The following is a 22,226-nucleotide window of genomic DNA, read 5'->3' as shown; positions in this document are numbered from 1 at the left end:
GCTCGCTATCATAAACAAATATGAGTGGTCTAGACAATAAAATAAATATAATAAAGTGATTGACCCGAGGGAAATAAACTTAAATTAACTTATAGCATACCTTTCATGTTGGAGCACAATGCTTCTATGTTGCTTTTCCACAGCTGTGATAAAATGCCAAGACCCAAAGCAACTTAGGGAAGGATGAGTTTATTTTTGGATTATGGGTCCAGAGTGAGGGGCCATAATGGCAGATGAAGCATGGCAGCAGGCAGCCAGAGGAGGAGGCCTAGAGATCACGTCTCACTCCCAAACAGGAAGAAGAGAGAGGGACCTAGAAGTAGGGCTAGACTTTAAACTCTCAACACCCAACTCCAGTGACTTACTTTTTCTAGCAAAGCCTGACCTCCTAAAAGTTTCATAACCACCCAGGAAACAGTGGCATCAACTGGTATAAAGTGATTAAGTAATGAGCCTATGAGGGACGTTTCTTATGTAAACTACCATAGCAGTGACAATGCCCCGGGTACTTCCACCAACAGAGGCCAGTTTGCCACTGCCTTTGGTTTGCTTCCCGTCTCTCTTTCTCTTTGCTTGTAGAGACTACATCCTAACTCCTGGGTTTATACGCATTGTGTAATACAGGCAACTTTACGATTCTGTCCACTACACCTCTGCTGATTGGTCTAAAAGTGAAACAGGAACGACATGCAGGACCATCATTTCTTCCCTAGAAATTTCACATTTAAAGAAGGAGTCAATTTCTTCTGAATTCTTGAGATTTCTGAGAACATCAGCCCTCAAATGGCTGTCATCTTAGTTTTAACTTTATAATGCTAGTTACGTTGAGAGAACACAGCTCTATGGGGAGAAAAGGAAGAACAAAATGATAATGTAAGGGTTTGAATTCACTTGTATAAAATCACTGACTATTTTTATTCAGCAGATTGGTTAGCTGGTATATATTACTTCATTATTTTTTGAGGTAACCTAAGATTACTGTTTAATCTTGTGTTGTGCTTGATACATATATGGTACCACCAATTAACACAGAAACCTCTTTAAACATAGGTTATTATGATTATCATGTAACTATAAATATTAGAACCAAGGCAGTTGATGTCATTGGCCAAGTCTTGTATCAGTAGTCATTAGAGAACATCTGTGAATTCTAATCAAAATAATTGGTTCAATGGCATTATCCTCAGCATAATTCTGAATTATTTAAAAATGCAATAGTTCATTGCTAAGATGTCTGGATAAGAATGGCAACAGAGATTTTACGAATGTGAAAATGTGTATACCTTAGCTCATACTCGTTTGGGAGCCTCTGGGGCCTCCCTGAGTAAAGATTGAAAGAAAAGTAATCCAGGCCTGGAAATGAAGTACTTTGTCTTAAAGAATAAATAAATAAATAAATAAATAAATAAATAAATAAATCAAAAACAAACAAACAAGCAAAAAACATGTGTTCTGGAAGCAGCATTATTTACTCATGTGGGATACCTCTGTTCAAACTCTTGTTTTAAATCATCTTACAAGATAATGGTATTTCAAAGACTTCTTTATACATTCTTAATTTTGTTTAGCTGACCCCTCCCCTTTATTTCCCTCACCCTCTGTTCCCATCTCCACTTATTCAAGTATCTTCCCTTCCTCTGTCCTTTCATAACACATGTTGTCTTCGAGTTTTACTGCTGCAAAGAGACACCATGACCAGAGCAACCCCTGTAAATGAAAGCATTTAATTGGGGTGGCTCACTTACAATTTTAGAAGTTCTGTCCACTGTCATCATGGCAGGGAGTACGGCAGTATGCAGGCAGACATGGTACTGGAGAAAAAGCTGGGAGACCAACATCTTACAGGTAACAGGAAATCAACTGAGAGTCACACTAAACAAAGCTTGAGCAAAAGAAGCCTCAAAGCTCACCCTCACAGTGACACACTTCCTCCAACAGGCTATACCCACTCAAACAAAGCCACACCTCCTAATAGTGCCACTCTCTTTGGGGGCCATTTCTTTCAAACCACTACACATGTGTTCTGCTATCTCATTTTGTTATGTTTTACTTGGGTTGTAAAATCACAGGTTCCCATGAAGCTTTTTCATACACACTTCATTTTGGTAAGTTCTTCCCCTGTTGCCTTGCTTCCTATAACTCCACTATCTGGATGAATCTTTTTACATCAGCATTCTCCCTCTCTACTTTCATTTCAACTATAATCTATTGCTCATGCGTCAAGTGATCCATCACCTGCCCATGCATTATTAGTTTCCTAGCTCCCATATGCACTCCAGACGAAACACACACACAAAAAAAGGTTTATGAAACTAGCACTTACACGTGAGAGACCATGTAAATTTGTCTTTGGGGCCTGGGTGACTTATGTCTATATTTTAAGTTTCACCCATTTACTCATAAGTTGCATTTTCTTTAGAGCTGAGCAGTATTGCATTGTGCAAGTGGACTGAGTTTTCATTATCTGTTCAATTGGTGGATATCTATGTTTATTCTGTGTCCTAGCTATTGTGAATAAATCAGCAATGAACATGGATGTCTGATTATCTCTGTAGTAAGGGTTCAAATCCATTGGATAAATGCCTGGGAGTGGTATAACAGGATCATGAGGCACTGATATTTCTAGTTTTTCAAAAAACCTTCCAGACTTATTTCCAAAGCAGTTGCACTAGTTTATATTCCTACCAATAGTGTATTAGAGTTCCCTGTTTACAGCATCCACACCAGCCCGAGTTTTCACTGTAGACATATTTTGTTTCCTTGGCTATTTTTCAGATATTTTATTTTTTAAAGGGTGTTGTGAAATCTATCGTTTTTCTAATTTCACTCTTTTTCAGAATCTTTACCATTGGTATAGAGGAAATGCTACTGATGTTTGTGTGTTAATTTTGTATCTTGTCACGTTGGTGAAATTATTTATTAGCTTCAAAAGGTTTTTGGTGGAATCTTTAGGTTTCACATGCAATGAATCACATCCTCTGAAAATAGGAACTCTTGGGCATATACCCAAGAAATGCTCAATCATACCACAAGAGCACTTGCTCAGCTATGTTCATATCAGCATTGTTTGTAATAGCGAAAACCTGGAAACAACCTAGATGCCCTTCAACTGAAGAATGGATAAATAAATTGTGGCACATATACACAATGGAATACTACTCAGCAGAGAAAAACAATGATATCATGAGGTTTGCAGGCAAATGGATGGATCTAGAAAAAATCATCCTGAGTGAGGTAACCCAGACTCAGAGAGACAAATATGGTATGTACTCACTCATAGGAAGATGCTAGATGTGGAACAAGGATGACTGGACTGCTACTCACATCACCAGTGAGACTACCTGGAAAACAGGACCCCAAGAAAGACACGAGGATTGCCCAATGATGGAGAAATGGCTGAGATCTACATGAACAACCTGGACATGAGTGGGAGCAATGAAGGGCGAGGGTTGAGGGAAAGAGAGCGGGAGATCCCAGCTGGATCAAGAACAGAGAGGGAGAACAAGGAATAGGAGACCATGGTATAAAGACCACATGAGAAAAGGAAGAAACAAAGTGCTAAAGAGGCCCACAGAAATCCACAAAGATACCCCCACAAAAGACTGCTGGCAATGGCCGAGAGACAGCCGGGACTGACCTACTCTGGTGATGGGATGGCCAAACACCCTAGTAGTCGTGCCAGAAACCCCATCCAAGGACTGAGGAATCTGGATGCAGAGATCCATGGCTAGGCCCCGGGTGGAGTGCCAGGAGTCTAATTAGTGAGAAAGAGGAGGGTTTATATGAGCGAGAATTGTTGAAACCAAGGTTGGATAAAGCACAGGGACAAATAACCAAATGAATGGAAACACATGAACTATGAACCAAAGGCTGAGGGTCCCCCAACTGGATCAGGCCCTCTGAATAGGTGAGACAGACATTTGGCTTGATCTGTTTGGGAGGCATCTAGGCAGTGGTACCAGGTCCTGGGCTCATTGCATGAGTTAGCTGTTTGAAACCTGGGACTTATGCAGGGATACTTGGCTCAATCTGGGAGGAGGGGACCGGACCTGCCTGGACTGAGTCTGTCAGGTCGATCTCAGCCCTTGGGGGAGGCCTTGCTCTGGAGGAGGTGGGAATGGGGGGTGGAATGGGGGGAGGAGAGGGGAGCAGGAAGGGGGAGAACAAGGGAATCTGTGGCTGTTATGTATAACTGAATAGTATTGTAAAATAAAATAAGAAAGAAAATAGGAATTCACTGACTTCGTCTTTTATTATTCAGCTACATACTCAGCTGCTATGGGATGTCTTACTGTATATTGTGAATATGTGTGGCTCCTGTTGGATGATAAATAAAGCTGTTTTGGCCTATGGTAAGAAAGCTTATAGCCAGGCAGGAAATCCAAGCAGAGATACAGAGAGAAGGGTGGTGTGTGGGGAGATGCCAGCCACCATCCAAGGAGCAACAAAATGCCAGCAGACCAGTAACGCCATGGTCATTTGGCAACATATAGATTGATAGGAATGGATTAATTTAAGATGAAAGAGCTAGATAGCAATAAGCTGAAGCCATAGGCCATACAGTGTATAATCAATATAAGCCTCTGAGTGATTATTTTGTAAGTGGCTATGGGACTGTGGGGCCGGGAGTGACTGAGAAACTTCCAACTACACTCAGTAATTCAAGATTGTGAGTATAACATTATGCTCAGTCAACAGAGCAAAATGAAGCAATTACAATTTAAGATTATTTTTTTATTGGGAACCCTGTAGAAGAGGAGGAAGAAGAACTATAGGAGCCATAGAGTTCAAGAACACCCGGAGAACACAAGCCCAGAGGCTCACAGAGACTGGAAAGGCAATCATAGAGACCTTATAGGTCTGTGCTAGATCCTCTGTATATATGTTATCATTGTTAGCTTGGTGTTGGGGACTCCTAACAGTGGAAGTGGGGGTGTCTCTGACTCTTTTGCCCCTTCATGGGACCCTATTCCCTTTACTGTGTTACCTCACCCAGCTCTGACTTGAGAGTTAGTACCTAGTCTCATTGTATCTTTTTATACTGTGTTTGATTGATATCCCTGGGAGGTCTGCCATTTTTCTGAAAGGAAATGGCAAAAGGAGTAGATTTAGGGAAGAGGGGAGATGGGATTCAGTGACTGGAAGGAATGGAGGGAGAGAAAACTGTGGTTGGGCTGTATTAAAAACAAAACAAAATAACAAAGAAGACACTGTGAAGTGTAAGATACATTATGATCATAGCAGGGAGTGGAGTGATGTAGCCATGGAGAAAGAATATCCAGAGCTACTGGAATCTGCAAGTAATGAGGAACAAGAGGAGATGTGGACCTCATATTATTTCAATATAAGATTTGGGCTACCAGAATTGTGACAGTGTACAGTTCTGCTGTTTTAAATGAACTAGTTTGTGATATCTTGCTAAAGCCCCAGAAACAACTAATACATATTCCTTTTACACATGTTAGAATAAGGAAGGTATAGAAGAATCAATTAACTTACCTCTGTAAATATGTAAAAAATGAATGTAACCCAGGCATCCTTAGAATTTGCTTTTAACCTTAGAACACTACACCCTGTTTCTGTCTCTGCCTCCATAGAAATACACAGAGATTGTACTTGGGGGTGTGCAGCTTAGCTAATGGGTAAGAATCAGGGGAAGTGTTCTAGAAGAGTTGATGATACTGTTCTGAGTTTTAATGCTAAATATATGTTTTCCAGAGAATCATGTGAGGAAAGCTTTCTAAGCAGAGCAAGTCACCATGGGTAGGGGGTGAGGATGAAACAAGGAGCCTTTAGAGAAGTGAAATAGATAAGCATGGCGCTGGAAGGGAAATAGAAGGTGAGGCAGGAGGCATGGGTGAAAACAAGCTGGTTGTAGACCTTCTGTGCAAGAGAAGAGATAGTGCATGCCTGAGACATTAGAAGAGGTTAAACTGTGTGGCACAGTCTGATCTCAAGATCTCATAGATCTCTTAACGATTTGCTGCAGAAAACACCTTGGAGGCTAGGTTAGAGTGCATTAAGATCAGAGGCAGACTCCCTGGAGTCATGACTGTGATATGAACAGCAGTATCAGCCATGACAATGCACAGGAGAAAGATTTGAGAGGCACTTTAGGGAGTTAACCTGAGTGAGCGTCAATGACTAGAGGATGTCAAGGGAAAAGGGAAGGAGAGACACGGCCTTGTAGACTTCCAGGTCAGAGAACCAGGCTGATGGTAATGTCATGGGGTATGGTTGGTTGTGATATATGTAAATAAATATTTCACTAATGGTTGGTTAAGAAAAAAAGATGTATCCCTTCAGTTTCTGTGAGCCCCCTTTGAGTTCTGCTTAGTTGATTCTGCAGGTCATGTTCTCCTGGTGTCCTCAACCCCTATGGCTTCTACAGTCTTTCCTCTCCCTCTTCTGTGGGGTTCCCCTGGCTCTGCCTAGTATTCAGCTACAAGTCTCTGTATCTGCTCTCATTCGTTTTTGGATGACCTCCCTCTGATGACAATTGGGCAAAGCATTCCTCTAGGAGTACAGCAGAATAGCATTAGGAATCATTTCATTGACTTTTTTTTCCAGTTGTGTTTAGTTTTACCCTGGGTCTCTGGGCTGTCCTGCCTCCGGTCCCTGCCCATCCAGACAGTGGAGTCCCTCATATGGAGTGGCGCTCAAGTTGAACTAGTCATGGGTCGGCCACTCCCACACGTTCTGTGCCACCATTGCTCCAGCATGCACCACAGGTAGGACAGATTTTAGGCTGAAAGTTTGGTGGCTGGATTGATGAGGTAGCTTGTATTTTTCTGTGGGACTCCCAACAATGGAATTGGGTGAGGTGCCTGTGACTCCTTTGCCTACTCTTAGAATCTTTTTCCTCCTACTGGATTGCCACATCCAACCATGATATGAGAATTTGTGCTCAGTCTTATTGTATCTTGCTAGACCATGTTCTGTGGATCTGGCAGATATCCCTGGAAGACCTGCTGTTTTTTATTTCTTAAGAGAAACAGAGGAGGAGTTGATCTTGGGGAGAGGTGGGGTGGAGAGAGGGACTGGGAGGAGTGGAGGGAGGGGAAACTGAGGTCTGGATGTGATGTATGAAAGTCGATTTTTCTCTCACATAATACATCCAACCAGTTTCTTCTCCTTCCTCTCCTCCCAGCTGTCCTCACCACTACCCATCTCTCCCAGATCCATTCCCCCTCCATTTAGTCTTCATAAAAGAGAAGGCCTCCAAGAGATGACCACCAAGAAGAACAAAATAAGACACAATAAGAAAAGTCAAGAGCCCTTCCATTGAGGTTGGACAAGGCAAACAAATAGAGGCAAAGAGTCTCAAGAGTAGCCAAAAGATCAGAGACATGCCTGCTCCCACTGTTAGGAGTCCAACAGAAAGACCAAGCTAACAGTCATAACATATACACAGAGGACCTGGTGCAGACCCATGCAGGCCCTGTGCTTGCTGCTTCAGTCTCTGTGAGCCCATATGAGTCCTGCTTAGTTGATTTGGTAAACCATATTCTCCTGGTATCCTCCATCTCCTCTGACTCCTACATTGCACCCCTCTTTTGCATGATTCCTTGATCTCCAAGGGCAGGAACCCAATGGAGACCTCCAATTTAGACTCTCTCTCTCTCTCTCTCTCTACATAATGTCTGGTTTTGAGTCTCTATAATTTCTCCCACCCACTGCCTGAGGAAGCCTCTCTGGTGACAATCAGGCAAGGCACTGATCCATGAGTATAGCAGGATATCATTGGAATAATTTCAGTGCTTTCTTTTACCAGTGTTGTGTGGTCCTCACCCTGGACTCAGGAAATCCAGTCTCTGGTTCTTGGCCTTCCAGGCAGCATAGGGCATGAGCTCCCTCCTGTGCATGGACCTCAATTTAAATCAAACAATGGTTGGCTAATCCTACAAGTTCTGTGCCACCATTGCCCTGGTGTATCTTGCAGGCAGGACAGATTATGGGTGAAGGGTTTTGTGGCTGGATTGGTGTCCAGTTTTCTCTTTCAGTAGCTTCTAGAGTACCATAACACTCTGTAGCATGAATCTTAAAGAGTCTTATTAATAAAATCAAACCTGGTGCCAGTTACTGGGGTGAATGCTGGAAGATCAGAGAAGCAGAACAAGCCACAGCCACCTCACCTCACTAATTCCTCAGCTGATCCTGTTTCCTCAGACTGGAAGCCTCTGAGTCCTTATCCAAATGGATGTCAGCTGAACTGCTTCGCAAAAGCCTGAAAGCTTAACCAGCTCTAGTTCCTGGTCCTCATGCCTTAAATACCTTTCTGCTTTCTGCCATCACTTCCTGGGATTAAAGGCTCTTGTTACCACACCTGGCTGTTTCCAGTGTGGCCTTGAACTCACAGAGATCCAGGCAGATCTCTGCCTCTGGAATGCTAGGATTAATGGTGTGAGTGCCACCATTTTCTGGCTTCTATGTCTGTCTAGTGGCTGTTCTGTTCTCTGACCCCAGATAAGTGTATTAGGGTGCACAATATATTGGGGGACACAATACCACCACAACACTCCAAAGAGAGTAGAGCATGGGGGATGAAGACTCAACGCCAAAACAGCTCCATCTCTCTGTGTGTAGTGAGCTGTTATCCTTAGCAATGAGGCCCTGCTGTCAGTTTTTAGAGAGCAACCCTATGTCCTAACATCATCCTTGGTTGTTCATGAATCTCCATAGGATACCTTCTGCCAACAACTCAAAGCAATGTATCCTAGTCCTACCCATGAAAGCCTTGCCTGGCTACAAAAGATGTGCAGTTCAGACTCTGTATCCTCCATTACTAGGAATCTTCACTAGGTTCACCCACATAGATTCCAGGGAGTTTCTACTGTGCTAGGTTTGCATACCACCCCCATGCTCCCCAATTCCAGCTCTCTCTCTCTCTCTCTTTCTCTCTCTCTGTCTCTCTCTCTCTCTCCCTGCATTTTCTTCCTCACACCCTACTTGCCTCATCCTTCCAGCTCCAGGCCCTATCTACCCTCAGTTCACCTACAAAATTTATTCTATTTCCCCTTCCCAGGAAGATCCATGCAAGCCCTAGAGCTGTCCTCTGCACCTATCCTCTCTGGCTCTGTGTATTATAGATTGATTATCATTTACTTAACAGCTAATATCCATTTAGAAGTGAATACATACCGTATTTGTCTTTCTGACTCTGGGTTACCTTACCCAGGATGATTTTTTTCTAGTTCCGTTAATATGACAAATTTCATAATGTCATTTTTTGACAGCTTAGAAATACTCCATTATGAAAACTGACCACATTTTCTCTATCCATTCTTAGGTTGAGGGACACCTAGGTTGTTTATAGTTTCTACGCATTATGAATAAAGCAGCAATGAATGTAGCTGAGCCAGTGTCCTTGTGGTAGGATGGACTATCCTTTGGTTGTATGCCCAAGGGTGGTACAGCTATCTCTCGAGGTAGATCTTGTCCCAATTTTCTGAGAAACCACCATATTGATGTCTACAGTGGCTGTACAAGTCTGCACTCCTACCAGCAATGCTCCACATCATTGCCAGCATGAGCTGGCATTTGTGTTATTGATCTTAGCCATTTTGACAGGTGTAAGATAGAGTCTCAAAGTAGTTTTGATTTTCTGACTAAGGATGTAAAACATTTCTTTCAGTGTTTCTCAGCCATTTGTGGTTCTTCTATTGAGAACTACCTATGTAGATCGGTATCCCATTTTTAAATTGTATTATTTTGTTGTTTTACACATAATTTCTTGAGTTCTTTATATATTTTTTAAATCAGCCTTCTGTCTGATGTAGGGTTGGTTTTCCTGTTCTGTAGGCTGCCTCCTTGTCAAATTGACAGTGTCCTTTGCCTTACAGAAGCTTTTCAGTTTTATGAGGTCGCATTTATTAATCATTAATCTCAGTGCCTGTATTATCAGTGTTCTGTTCTGGAAGTTGTTTCTTGTGCCAAGGTGTTAAAAGCTGTTCTCCACATCCTCTTCTATCAGGTTCAGTGTATCTGGATTTACATAGAAGTCTTTGATCTACTTGGACTTGAGTTTCGTGCAGGGTGATGTATTTGGATCTATTTCAATTATTCTATGGGCAGATATCCAGATTGATCAGCACCATTAGTTGAAGGTGCTATTTTCCCTCTAATGTTCACTTCTGTTTCTTTATCAAAAAACCAGGTGTCCAGAGGTATGTGGATTTGTCTCTGGGTCTTCAATTTGATTCCATTAAGCAATGTGTCTATCTATATGCCATTACTATACAGTTTCTATTACTATAGCTCTGTAGTACAACTTAAAATCAGGGATGGTTATACTTCTGGAAGTTATTTTATTGCTCAATATTGTTTTAGATATCCTGAGCTTTTTTGCTTGTTTGTCCAAATGAAGTTGAGAATTGTCCTTTCAAGGTCTGTAAAGAACTGTGCTGTAGTTTTGATAGGGATTGCATTGAATCTGTAGATTGCTTTTGGTAGTGTCAATGTTTTATTATATTAATCCTACTGGTCCATGTAGCAGGATATTTGTTCACACTGTGAATGCCAAGTTTCACTTGCATTAATTAAATTAAATCAACCTTGGGTCAGGAGAGGACCTATGGTTCTCATGGACCCAAGTGGAGTGGATCCAGCTAAGCAGAGCCATAGAAGGAGCCCACAGATGCACAGAAGGGCTTTGTACCATTTTCCTGGATTCACAATACCCAGACATCACAGTTTATGATCATTGTCTGTGACTATCATTTCCTGTCTGTTTCTCTGTGGCAGCTAGCCTTGTCATTCAAGGCTTGTCTCATGCAGTCAGACAGCCACACAAAAAGCTGAGTATAGACCGAGAAAACCTCTGAAAAGGTACAGTGTGCTTGAAAATGTGCTTAGATGCTAAAGAAAGAAAAGGAAATAGGTATAAACAGTCATAAAAAATAGTCTAAACATAAAGTAAAATCTTTAAAGAAAGAGTAAGTAATATAAAGAAAAAGAAAAATAAGGATGGGAAATACACCGGGTGTCTGAATCCTATACAATACTTTATTAATTTAAAAATTTTAAATGCTAATGAGCAAAGAACAACTGTTGATATTGGATTGTAGAAAAAACTGCTAAATTAAACTGTCTTCTATATTTAAAGAATGTCTTAACTTCAGAATTGAAGTCAGGAAATATGTTGTATTGGGGGAGAAGATATACCTTTATTTCCACAGGAAACTAAAAGTTATGATTTCCTTCAGAATTAATAAAGATCAAATTTGACTAGGAAAGACCTCCTGAAAATCTTGACTACAGACATGAAGGAAGAAACCAAGAAAAACTACAACACAGTGATGTATGTGTTCATCTCTTTGCATGGCAACAGCTCTGAGATTGAATGAGACATGATCAATCTTGTTGGGTATAGAGTCCTGACTCATTATTACATGCCATCCTTTCATATGTCATGAGCTGAGATTTGTATTACAGTATGGTTATGCAGTCCAGATGGACTCATAACTCAAACAAAGAAGATAAAATCATCTTTAGTTGACTTGTGCACAACACACATTCCATACTTATGTTATGCTGATATGTATGTTACCTTTTGAAATTTGTAGTTTTTCAGAACAAAAGCACCAGATGCCAATGAAAATAAGTAGCCCAGGTGATCTAGCCTCTCAGAATGCCTCCACTGCAGTTTCCTCAAAAATCTGCATCCAGAACATCTTCAAAGCTGCTAGCTAAATCCACCCTCAGCTACTCCAGCCAGGACTTTAGATAAACTCTGCCTTTCCCATCACACAGGGGCTATAAAAGAAGTGATACAGCTAGATCTCCTATAACTTGACTATTATTACTATTTTCTCAGAGTCACCTGAAGATGCTTTCACCCCCAGACAAAAGCAAGTAATTTTAAGAACATGATTTTCACATTCCCAAGAGGTAGGGTAGGTGGATTTTGGTATTTCAGTGGGTTATAGATACCTGTCATTTTTTAATTGCAAATTGTTATTGGTCATGGTCAGGGAAGAAACTCAACAAAAGAGGTTAGATTAAGGGCTTTCTTTCTTTTTCTTTTCTGTATCCTTCTTTCTCTCCTATCCAGTGAAAAATAAGGTGCAGCCGGAAGTTTCCTCTGGTCCGACCTGCCCCAGGTTCCATAGCCACTTATAAAATAATCACTCAGAGGCTTAATATTACTTACAAACTATCTGACCTATGGCTAATAATTCTTGCTAGCTAGCTCTTTCATCTTAAATTAACCCATTTCTATTAATCTATGTATTGCCACATGGCTGTGGCATTACCAGCCTGCTGACATCTTCTCCTTGGGTGGTGGCTGGCATCTCTCTAGACTCTGCCTTTCTCTTTCTTGTCTCTCTTCTTGGATTTCCCACCTCTAAGCTGCCTTGCCATAGGTCAAAGCAGCTTATTTATTAACCAATGGAAACAACATTCATTCACAGCTTATAGAAAGGCATCCCCCAATACTTTCCCTCTTCTATCTAATCAAAAAGGAAGGTTTTAACTTTAACATAGTGAAATTACATGTAATAGAACAGTTATCAAGCAAGAATTACAGTTATAATATATAATCTATTTTTATTTGGCAAAATTAAAGAAAATACTCTATCCTATATTTGTAAGTCTGTTTTCATATCTAATTTATCTTTTATCATAACTAAGGAAAGTTACAACTTTCTAGTCTTCACTACATCAAAGACCCCAGAAGAACATAATATTACCTAAGTAAACAGGAAGTGCTTTATAAGCAACATCCAAAATTCTGGAAATGACAGAGACAGCTGGTTGTGTAGACAGTCATGCAAAGTTCCTCTGCAACATTGAGACATCCATCTTCAGCCTACAGGCCTAGAGTCTGTCATTTGCTTTTTCCTTTGTCCTGTAGAATGTCTGGCAGTCTCCTCTGTGAAACAGGAACCTGAAGGAACATCTCTCCTTGTTTTGGCAAGATTCAGTGGTCATTTTTTTATAGGTCTTGCATATTCAGTCGATAAACATTTTGTCAAGGAGTCCAGGTAAACAGTTTCTTGCCCAAATGGCTAACCTTTGCCATGGAGTTTCTTCAATGTCCATCATCTTCTTTGAAGTAAATGGGTGCTGCCAGGAGCAGACGTGTCTCATTATCTACAAAGTCTTAGTATTTAAAACATTTGAATGCCATATTCTGTAGGCCTTTGAAGTGTTTGAAGATTACCTACCTAATTGAAATATATCTATGTATACCTAGATAACTTAACTAACATGACTGTAAGTGTAATTATTTTAGATGACTAATTATTAATCTGTATTTCTTGATTATACATTAAAATTTTAATTGAGTTGCATAAACAAAATACCTGAAACAAGAGTAGAAATACACATACAGTATAACAAAATTAACTTTAAATTTGTATCAATAAACTAAAATTTATAGCAATGTGAAACATTTTAAACAAGTTGTTGCTCTTTAAAAGTAGATTCAATTATCTACCCTTTCATGCTATTATATCTATACTATCCCCCTTTCTTCTTTAGAAAGTGATTGAATTTATAATCAACCCCCTTTAAATAAAAATAAACATTTATAAACAATATTTTGGAAATTTGAACATAGTTTCTCCTCCTACTTCCTGCTGATTGGGGGCACTGGTAATCTTATGGGGATCCTGAGAAAATTCAGAATTATAATTAAATCTTGTCTGTAGCAGTCTGTGAGGATGGATTATCTCAGCCAGTTGCTTTGAATTGATTTTGGATGTTGGATCCTCTGAGCCATGGTGTCAGTGGAGATCTTTCAGGGGGTCTTGGCTGATCAAACCATATTAGCCTGGAAGCAATCCATAGATTTTCATTTTCTGTGGAAACAAAAGTAGAAGCTCATTTCAAAACAATGTATTCTCAGACACAAATTTTGAAGTCAAGATATCTTATATATATATAAGACTCTATCCACTTCAGCTTCCCAATATGGTGGAGGTACACGAGAAAGCCATACTTACCCAGCCCACTCTGGGGTGCATGCTGTCACCAGGCAGCATGCAGCTGGTCCATGAACCCTTTTTGTCTGTATGAGTAAAGTCAAATTTACCATGCAGAATGCTTGCACAGCTTGGAGACACCTCGGTGTACTAAGGCAGGAATCTGCCATGCTTTAGATCAAGTCCATACATTGTAAACTGGCCATACTGTAGCTCAAGCCCACATACCATGATATCTCTATATCACAGCTTACCTGTGAGACATATCTAGGAAGCTGTTTTTAGCTCCCATCTTAGAATCTTTCTTTTTAAACTTTCTCAAGTTTTTAGTGAAAATTCTTGCTGCCATATCTGGGTGCCAAATGTAGGAAGACATTTCCTCTGTTCCTGCCTGGCCCCACGATCCCACAGCCATTTATAAAATATTCACTCAGAAGTTTAATATTATTTACAAACTGTATGGCCTATGGCTAAGAATTCTTGCTAGCTGGTTCTTTCATCTTAAATTAACATATTTCTATTAATCTATATATTGTCATGTGGCCATGCCATTACCAGTCTGCTGCATCTTGCTTTTCCTTGGCCGGTGGCTGGCATCTGTCCAGACTTCATCTTTCTTTTTCCTATCTCTCTCCTTGGATTTCCTGCTTCTAAACTGACTTGATATTGACCAAAGCATCTTATTTATTAACCAATGGGAACAACATGCAATCACAGCTTATAGAAAGGCATCCACTAGTAAAAAGGGGGAATTTATGACTGATAGGATAAAAGGATACATTGTTGAATCTATTTTTAAACTAAAAGGCAACTACTAGTCTCAAATATTTTACATTGGCATGGATTTTTGTATATTGATACAAATTTAAGATTATTTTTGTTATAACATACTACATATATATGCTTCTACTCTTGTTTAAGGTATTATACCTATGAATCTTATTTAAAAATGTAATGTTCTCATCCTTGAAAACTATTATTGAAAACTATTTAGGATAATTAAGAAATACAGGTTGGTAGTTATCTATAACAATCAAACTTGTAGTAAGGGTTTAGATGTAGACAGAAATAAGCTTTATTTAGCCTCATGTAATTTAGATAGGTAGGTGGTCTTCAAAAACTTTCGAGATCCCCATAATATGGCATTTAAGATTTTTTTAATAGCATAGATTTTTCATGACAATGAGATGCATCTGCTCCTGGCAGCACCAATCTACTTCAGAGATGATGATGGGTATCAAAGAACCTCCATATGGAGTTTACTGTCAATGTGGCAAAGCTAGTCACTGAGCAAGAAAATGCCCTTGCCTTGACTGCTGACAGAATGCTGTCGGAATTGGACAAGTAGGATACATAGGAAAGTGACTGCCAAACTTTGCCAAGACAAGGCAGGACGGTCCTTCAAAATTCCTGCTTCGCAGACAAGTGTATCAGATATTCTCGACCTATAGGCCAAAGATGGATGCTCCGGTGTTACAGAGGAACCTTGGATGGCTGTTCAGGCAGCCATATGTTTCTTCATTTTTGTAGTTTAGGAAGTTGCTTGCTCTGTACTTTCTGCTTATTCAGGTAATATTTTATCCTTTTCAGGACTCTGATTGGGTTGAACACTAGATAGTTACAGTTTGACAGTTTTCCTTGTTATCAAAATCAAAAAAGAAACTTGCAAAAAGAGATATGAAGTTTTAAAGGTTAAGAAACAAAAAAGTTTAAGTTGTTTATCTTAGAAAATGTTTTAAGGTCTGAATGGATATTTTTAGGCTCGTAGTACAAGTTATGATAGAAAGTGGTTTATGGGCTGGAGGGATGGCTCAGCCATTAAAGGCTAGGCTCACAACCAAAAATATAAGAAAGTGGTTTAGGTATAAAACTTTGGACTCACCAAGATAGGCTAGATAATAGAGTGCTTTCTCTGAATTTGCCAAATACAAATGAGAAGAAACATGTAATGAAAAGAAATTTGGGGAATCTAAAATCATGACCCCTCCAATCACCATTTTTTTTTGTTTTTGCATCTTTACGTTATTATTGAAAACAGAAAAAAAGAAAAATAAATACCAGTATGCTCAAATTAATCAGACAACATTTTTCCTGGAAACTGAAGCCTGTGTTTTAGAAATGTACAAATATGTCTTTATCTTCACTGTCCAGAGGGATGACCTCAGAGTCGTCTTGCATGAGCTGTCCAATGACGATCCTTCCACACATTCCAAATGTCTATTTGTGGTCACCACTGTGTACAATGGTGAGAAAGAATGTCCATTTGTATGCTTGCCAGTGAAGACAAGGTTCAATGGATTGAGGCCTTCACCACCACCAAGGAGTCAGCATGACTCATCAAGGAAAGGTCCAGGCTTGTCTTCTCTTCATTGAATCAACATTGGTTATTCTAACCACATAAGATTCAGTATATTGACCTTTAAGAATCAGGAAAAAAAATGTGTCACCTTGTCCTGTGCATCCAGTAAAGTACTCAACAGACTATGGGTTTGAACATTTTTTTTTTCAAAATAAAACTTAGCTTTTTATTTGTTAGTTCATTTTGGAAATTCTAGACAATAAAGCCAGGGTCAGTAAGTACTCTATGACTGAGCTGTATTCCAGTTGCTTGACTGTTCAAATCTTCAGAAAAGCAAGGAGTATACAGATTTGTGTATTCTGTGCTCAAACAAACATAGTAAATGAATTTTAAACATATCTTATTAAATGACAAAAATATATTATAAATACACTGGTAGATAAGCAATCTTGTATTAGAAAACATCTTAAACATTAGAACCATTATTCTACCTGAGACTATCATGAGGAGCAAATGTTAAGGCTTTGAAAAAAATCATTGAGCTCCATAGAGACAGCGCCGGGGCAAGCGAGAGCTGGACGGGCACTGGGCGACTCTGTGCCTCGTGGAGGAAAATCAACTAAACATGGGCAAAGGAGATCCTAAGAAACCGAGAGGCAAAATGTCCTCATATGCATTCTTTGTGCAAACTTGCCGGGAGGAACACAAGAAGAAGCACCCGGATGCTTCTGTCAACTTCTCAGAGTTCTCGAAGAAGTGCTCAGAAAGGTGGAAGACCATGTCTGCTAAAGAAAAGGGGAAATGTGAAGACATGACAAAGGCTGACAAGGCTCATTATGAGAGAGAAATGAAAACCTACATCCCCCCAAAGGGGAGACCAAAAAGAAGTTCAAGGACCCCAATGCACCCAAGAGGCTTCCTTCGGCCTTCTTCTTGTTCTGTTCTGAGTATCGCCCCAAAATCAAAGGAGAGGACCCCGGCTTGTCCATCGGGGACGTGGGGAAGAAGCTGGGGGAGATGTGGAACAACACTGCTGTGGACGACAAGCAGCCCTACGAGAAGAAGGCTGCTGAGCTGAAGGAGAAGTACAAGAAGGATATTGCTGTCTACAGAGCTAAAGGAAAACCTGATGCAGCGAAGAAGGGGGTCATCAGGGCTGAAGAGAGCAAGAAAAAGAAGGAAGAGGAAGATGGGGAGGAGGATGAAGAGGGTGAGGAAGAGGAGGAAGAAGAGGAAGACAAAGATGAAGAAGATGATGAAAAAGTTGCTTCTAACGCAGTTTTTTTCTTGTCTATAAAACATTTAACCCCCCTGTACACAACTCACTGCTTTTAAAGAAAAAAATTGAAATGTAAGGCTGTATAAGATTTGTTTTTAAACCTTACAGTGTCTTTTATGGTATACTTAACACACTACCGAATGTGTCTTTAGATAGCCCTGTGTTCTCAATAGCCACTAACCTTGCCTAGTACAGTCTCCGGGTTGTAAATTGGCATGGAAATTTAAAGCAGTTTCTTGTTGGTGCACAGCACAAATTAGTTATATATGGGGACGGTAGGGTTTTTTTGTTTGTTTGTTTGTTTTGTTTTTATTTTTGTTTTTTTCATCTTCAGTTGTCTCTGATGCAGCTTATTACGAAGATAATTGTTCTGTTAACTGAATACCACTCTGTAATTGCAAAAAAAAAAAATTGCAGCTGTTTTATTGACATTCTGAATGCTTCTAAGTAAATACCTTTTTTTATTTAAAAATTCTCTAATTATTTAGAACATATCTTGAAATTTTGGGAGACACAAATGTATAATTCTAAAGATTACATACAAATATTTAACCACTATATGACTGCTATTGTTCGTGGTTTTATATGTAAATATATTAATTCATTATGCAAATATGTTTATTCCATTCAGACATGTTAAATTACAATGTCATTAAAATGACTTTTAATCCAAACTCTTTACTTTTTGAAAGTATTTTGCTAATTTCATTACTTATTCAATAAGAAGTATTTGCACTAATTGGAATATTTACTAAAAATTTTCACAAATACTGTTTTGGTTTTAAAAGGAACAGATAGCTGTCTTACTACTATTAGATGTTACTCTTTGGTACCCTTATTTTTCTTTCCAGAAAGTTTCACTATCTAAGCTTTCTATATTTTTTAAACTAGATTTATGTTTTACTTAATTTTCTGGACTTTTGATATAAAATTACCTATAACATGTAATACACACACACATAACAAGCACACACACATATACATACATACTTATATATATATAAACATATATATATATAAATATATATATATATATATATATATATATATATATATATATATATATATATATAAACTTTTGAGACAAGATTCATGTATCCCAGGCTAGGAGATTTGCTATTTGGTCAAGAATGACCTTGAAGTCCGATTTTCCTGATCAATCCTTCAGCTTGTCTGTTGCTTTGGAAAGTAAATAGAGGGAGATAGTGCAACATGCAGAAGGAAAGCACGCTGGCTAAGTTAGACCCACTTTGGAGCAAAGGGAATGAGGACTGTATGTTGAGCATACATATTCTGCAGGACATATCCTTCAAATATTTGCCCCAAGGCTGGGGATGTAGCTCAATGATAGGCTCTTGTCTGGTCTGCATGAGGCCTTGGTTCAAGCTATAGTATTTCAAAAAGAAAAATATTCATTTCTTCATTGTATGACTAGCTAAATAATACTTGTGAGCTTCAGTGGTAATCTGTAGTCAATACATGCATTCTGTAAATATCTAAAATATTGTTAGTAATCTAATATTGTTAGTAATATAATAATAATAAGGTCTTCTTAACAAGATTTTTACATGAATTCTCATACACACAGTTCAAAGATCTTTAATCACAACCTGTATAATTCACTCATTTATGCAATTATTCATTAGTTTATCAGTAATTCCTAAATCCTCTGAGATGGTGAATTGCAGTGACAAAGATTTGAAAAGCCTTTATAAATATCTAAAATATTTTCCCATAATCTTACAAAAATCATACCACAAAAAAATCCTATTTCTGGAAACATCCTTCCCTCCACACTCCCCCTCTTTGCTCTTTAGTAGACTAATTAGGACTTTTTGCTTCAAGCAAAAAGAACCATTCAGACTTATACCCTTGCAATACCTTCTTTCCATGTGCACTTTTGTGGGATATCACTCGGTAGTTCCACCCAGACTTATACATTAAGAATGAAATTCAGTCATGAACTTAATTTTTTGTGGAGCCAATCTCTTCAGACAGGTGGTCCAAATGTTCAGAAGCCTCGGCACTTTGGAACAAAACAGGCTTCACCTATTTCCCCCCAGCTCTACTCTTTGCTTTAACTAGAGACTAATGTTTTGGAGGTCAAGAAGCTTCTGGAAAATTTGTAGACTGAAACAATTGGTAAAAGTGTTCCACTTACTTTATATTCACCAGTGAGATGTGTCGGGGAGGATCCTGCATGTGTCCAGCCTAATGTCACCAATCCCCTGTGGGTTTGCTCTGACAGCTTCCATGTGGGCTCCTAAGAAGAGCTGAAATGCCAGAGGATTGAAACTATGAGGCTTGGGCGGGGCCCAAATCTTCCAGATGTGGCTGCTTTCGTACTTTTAATGTGAATTCAAGGACCTACCCTCCTCCTTGACACAGATAACAAGTGCCTCATCTCATAATCAGAAAAATATGGTTATTGGAGTACAAACATTAGCAAACAGCTTTGCCTTCAGGCTCTCTTCGAGGAAGCACACACAAGAAGCTCAAGCTTCATTTTTCTTTGGTCAGTTTGAAATGTTAAAGCCATATTGGAGCACATTACTTTTGCAAAGTAAAAGAATTTGACTGCATCTTCTATGTATTTCTCTGTGAGAACCAATTCAGTCTCTGACTAAACAAGAATCTTGAGGAAATACGAGGAAGTTACTTTCAAGTGAGTAAATGTTTGTCTGACCGGAACTCCCTCCTTCTATGGCTTCCCCCAAGCCTACAGGCACAGGCTTAGTGGTGGGAGGAAGCGTTTTAAGCAAAATTCTTGTGGTCAATTTTTCCATTTTCAGGCAATGGGTCACTAAGTGTACCTGGAGATTCGCCAAGCCATTTGCTTCTCTCTGCATCATTTAAGTTAATTCTTTATAAGTCACATTTCCTACCCAAGTGGGAAAATAGACAAAATACAAAGAATGAAAAAACAGACCAAATGGAACCAAATTGGGGCAGTTGTTTTAAAACCATTATATTGAATGCAATAAAAGATTTTGTATAGTGAAGGAAATGATAGAAATATGTACAGATTTTTCTGTACAGTTAAGTACTATTTTCCTCTATACTATATGTTTAAAATTAAAGTAAAAGATGTCTTATTAATTAGTAGAAGCAGAACGTAAACTATTACCTTTCTTAATTTAGTGTAACATACTTTAAATATTGGAAAAGTGCTTTGGGTATTCAGTCTTGAAACTCAAATAAATAGTTCTGATTATATAGTTAAAAGGTATATAATTAAATGAATTTTCTCTTTCAAAGGCTGTATTTCTATGTTAACTATATTTCCATTAATCAATGCTTAGTGCTTCTCCTAATCAAACACATTTGAAGTATATGATGGACTAACTGCCCTCCATCTCATCATGGTCAGCTTTCTAGCTCAATGAATCTTAAGTGGGAACAAAAACAAACCAAACACTCCCTAGATGATCTATCCAAGTTTGAAGGACAGGACCAGGAAGCCAGCTCAGGTGGAGAAAGTATTTGATTTCAAGCCAGTTGACCTGAATTTTATCCCTGAAGCCTATGTAAAGTGGGAGGAGAGAATTGGCTTCATGAAATGGTCCTCTGACATCCACATGTGCACCATGGCATGCATACACCCAATTGACCTCTCTCTCAGATCTCTCTCGATCTCTCTCTCTCTCTCTCTCTCTCTCTCTCTCTCACACACACACACACACACACACACACACGCACACGCACACGCACACGCACACGCACACACACACACACCAACGAATTTTTAACGTTGAGTCCACAAGATTTCCATGCTGGAGCTAGGCAAAGATGTTTATTGCCATATTTTTAATGATTTCTAATAATTGTTGAAACACCACTTCAGATGTAACTAAGTAAATTTAAAGTGCATATCTATAATTCTATAACTTATCTGCATGATTTTCTTTTTACTGTTAAAATGATGCTTTGAGCTGAAGAGTGTAGTTCCATGGTAAGGATTAACAAGGACCTGGGTTCAATCTCCAGCACTACAAGTACAAATAAATAAAAAATGATGTTCATAAAGAACTTTCAGTGTCATGGACTGCTGCATTCTGCATGGCTCCAGGGATTGACTTACTTGGGTGGCAAGGGAATGAAGAAATGACAAACCCAGGGACACACAGAAAAGCTGAAGCAGAGGCTGCAGCCTCTTGAATGCTCAATATGTTCCTTACATACAGTTGAACAAGGAGGCATGGTTATTGCATACTGCTGAACAAGTAGGCAGGATAATTACACACAGATAAACAAGTGAATGGCTAGCTAACCTTGGTAGGTGCAGTCTCTGTAAGGGAGCAGTTCAGGTGGTAAACATCCTGGGGGTGGGGAGCTATAATGGATTTCCTGCACACACTGTTAACATTTGCACTTGATCCAAAGGAAGGTATTGGCACTCCTACAGCTCTGAAGCCTTGGAGTCCTTGCAAAGACTGTGCTCTTGGCAAGCAATACACTCATTCAGTACTTCACTCACCCCCTACTATGTACAAAATGTCCATAATGTAAAATATTATGAATATAATACAAAAAAGACATAAGGGCCAGTGAGACTGCTCAGGGTGTAAATGTATTTGCTGCCATGCCTGAGGACTTGTGTTCAATTCCAGGACTCACATGTATTAAGGAATGAATCTATTCTCCAAAGATGTCTTCTGACATCCATGCATCCTCCATGGTTTATAAATCCCCCTTTTCCACAAATAATAAATGGAGTGTG

General features: G+C 39.2%; 1 pseudogene; it reads left to right on the top strand.

Moving 5' to 3' along the window:
• The first annotated feature begins 16,792 nt into the window (after positions 1-16,792).
• On the top strand, positions 16,793-17,562 carry LOC102927937 (high mobility group protein B1 pseudogene; annotated as a pseudogene).
• The last annotated feature ends 4,664 nt before the right edge of the window (positions 17,563-22,226 follow it).

Source organism: Peromyscus maniculatus, chromosome 20 (genome assembly GCF_049852395.1).
Source record: "Peromyscus maniculatus bairdii isolate BWxNUB_F1_BW_parent chromosome 20, HU_Pman_BW_mat_3.1, whole genome shotgun sequence".
Classification (NCBI taxonomy): domain Eukaryota; kingdom Metazoa; phylum Chordata; class Mammalia; order Rodentia; family Cricetidae; genus Peromyscus; species Peromyscus maniculatus.
The sequence above is the reverse complement of the archived record's forward strand: the minus strand, read 5'-3'. Positions and strand labels throughout refer to the sequence as shown.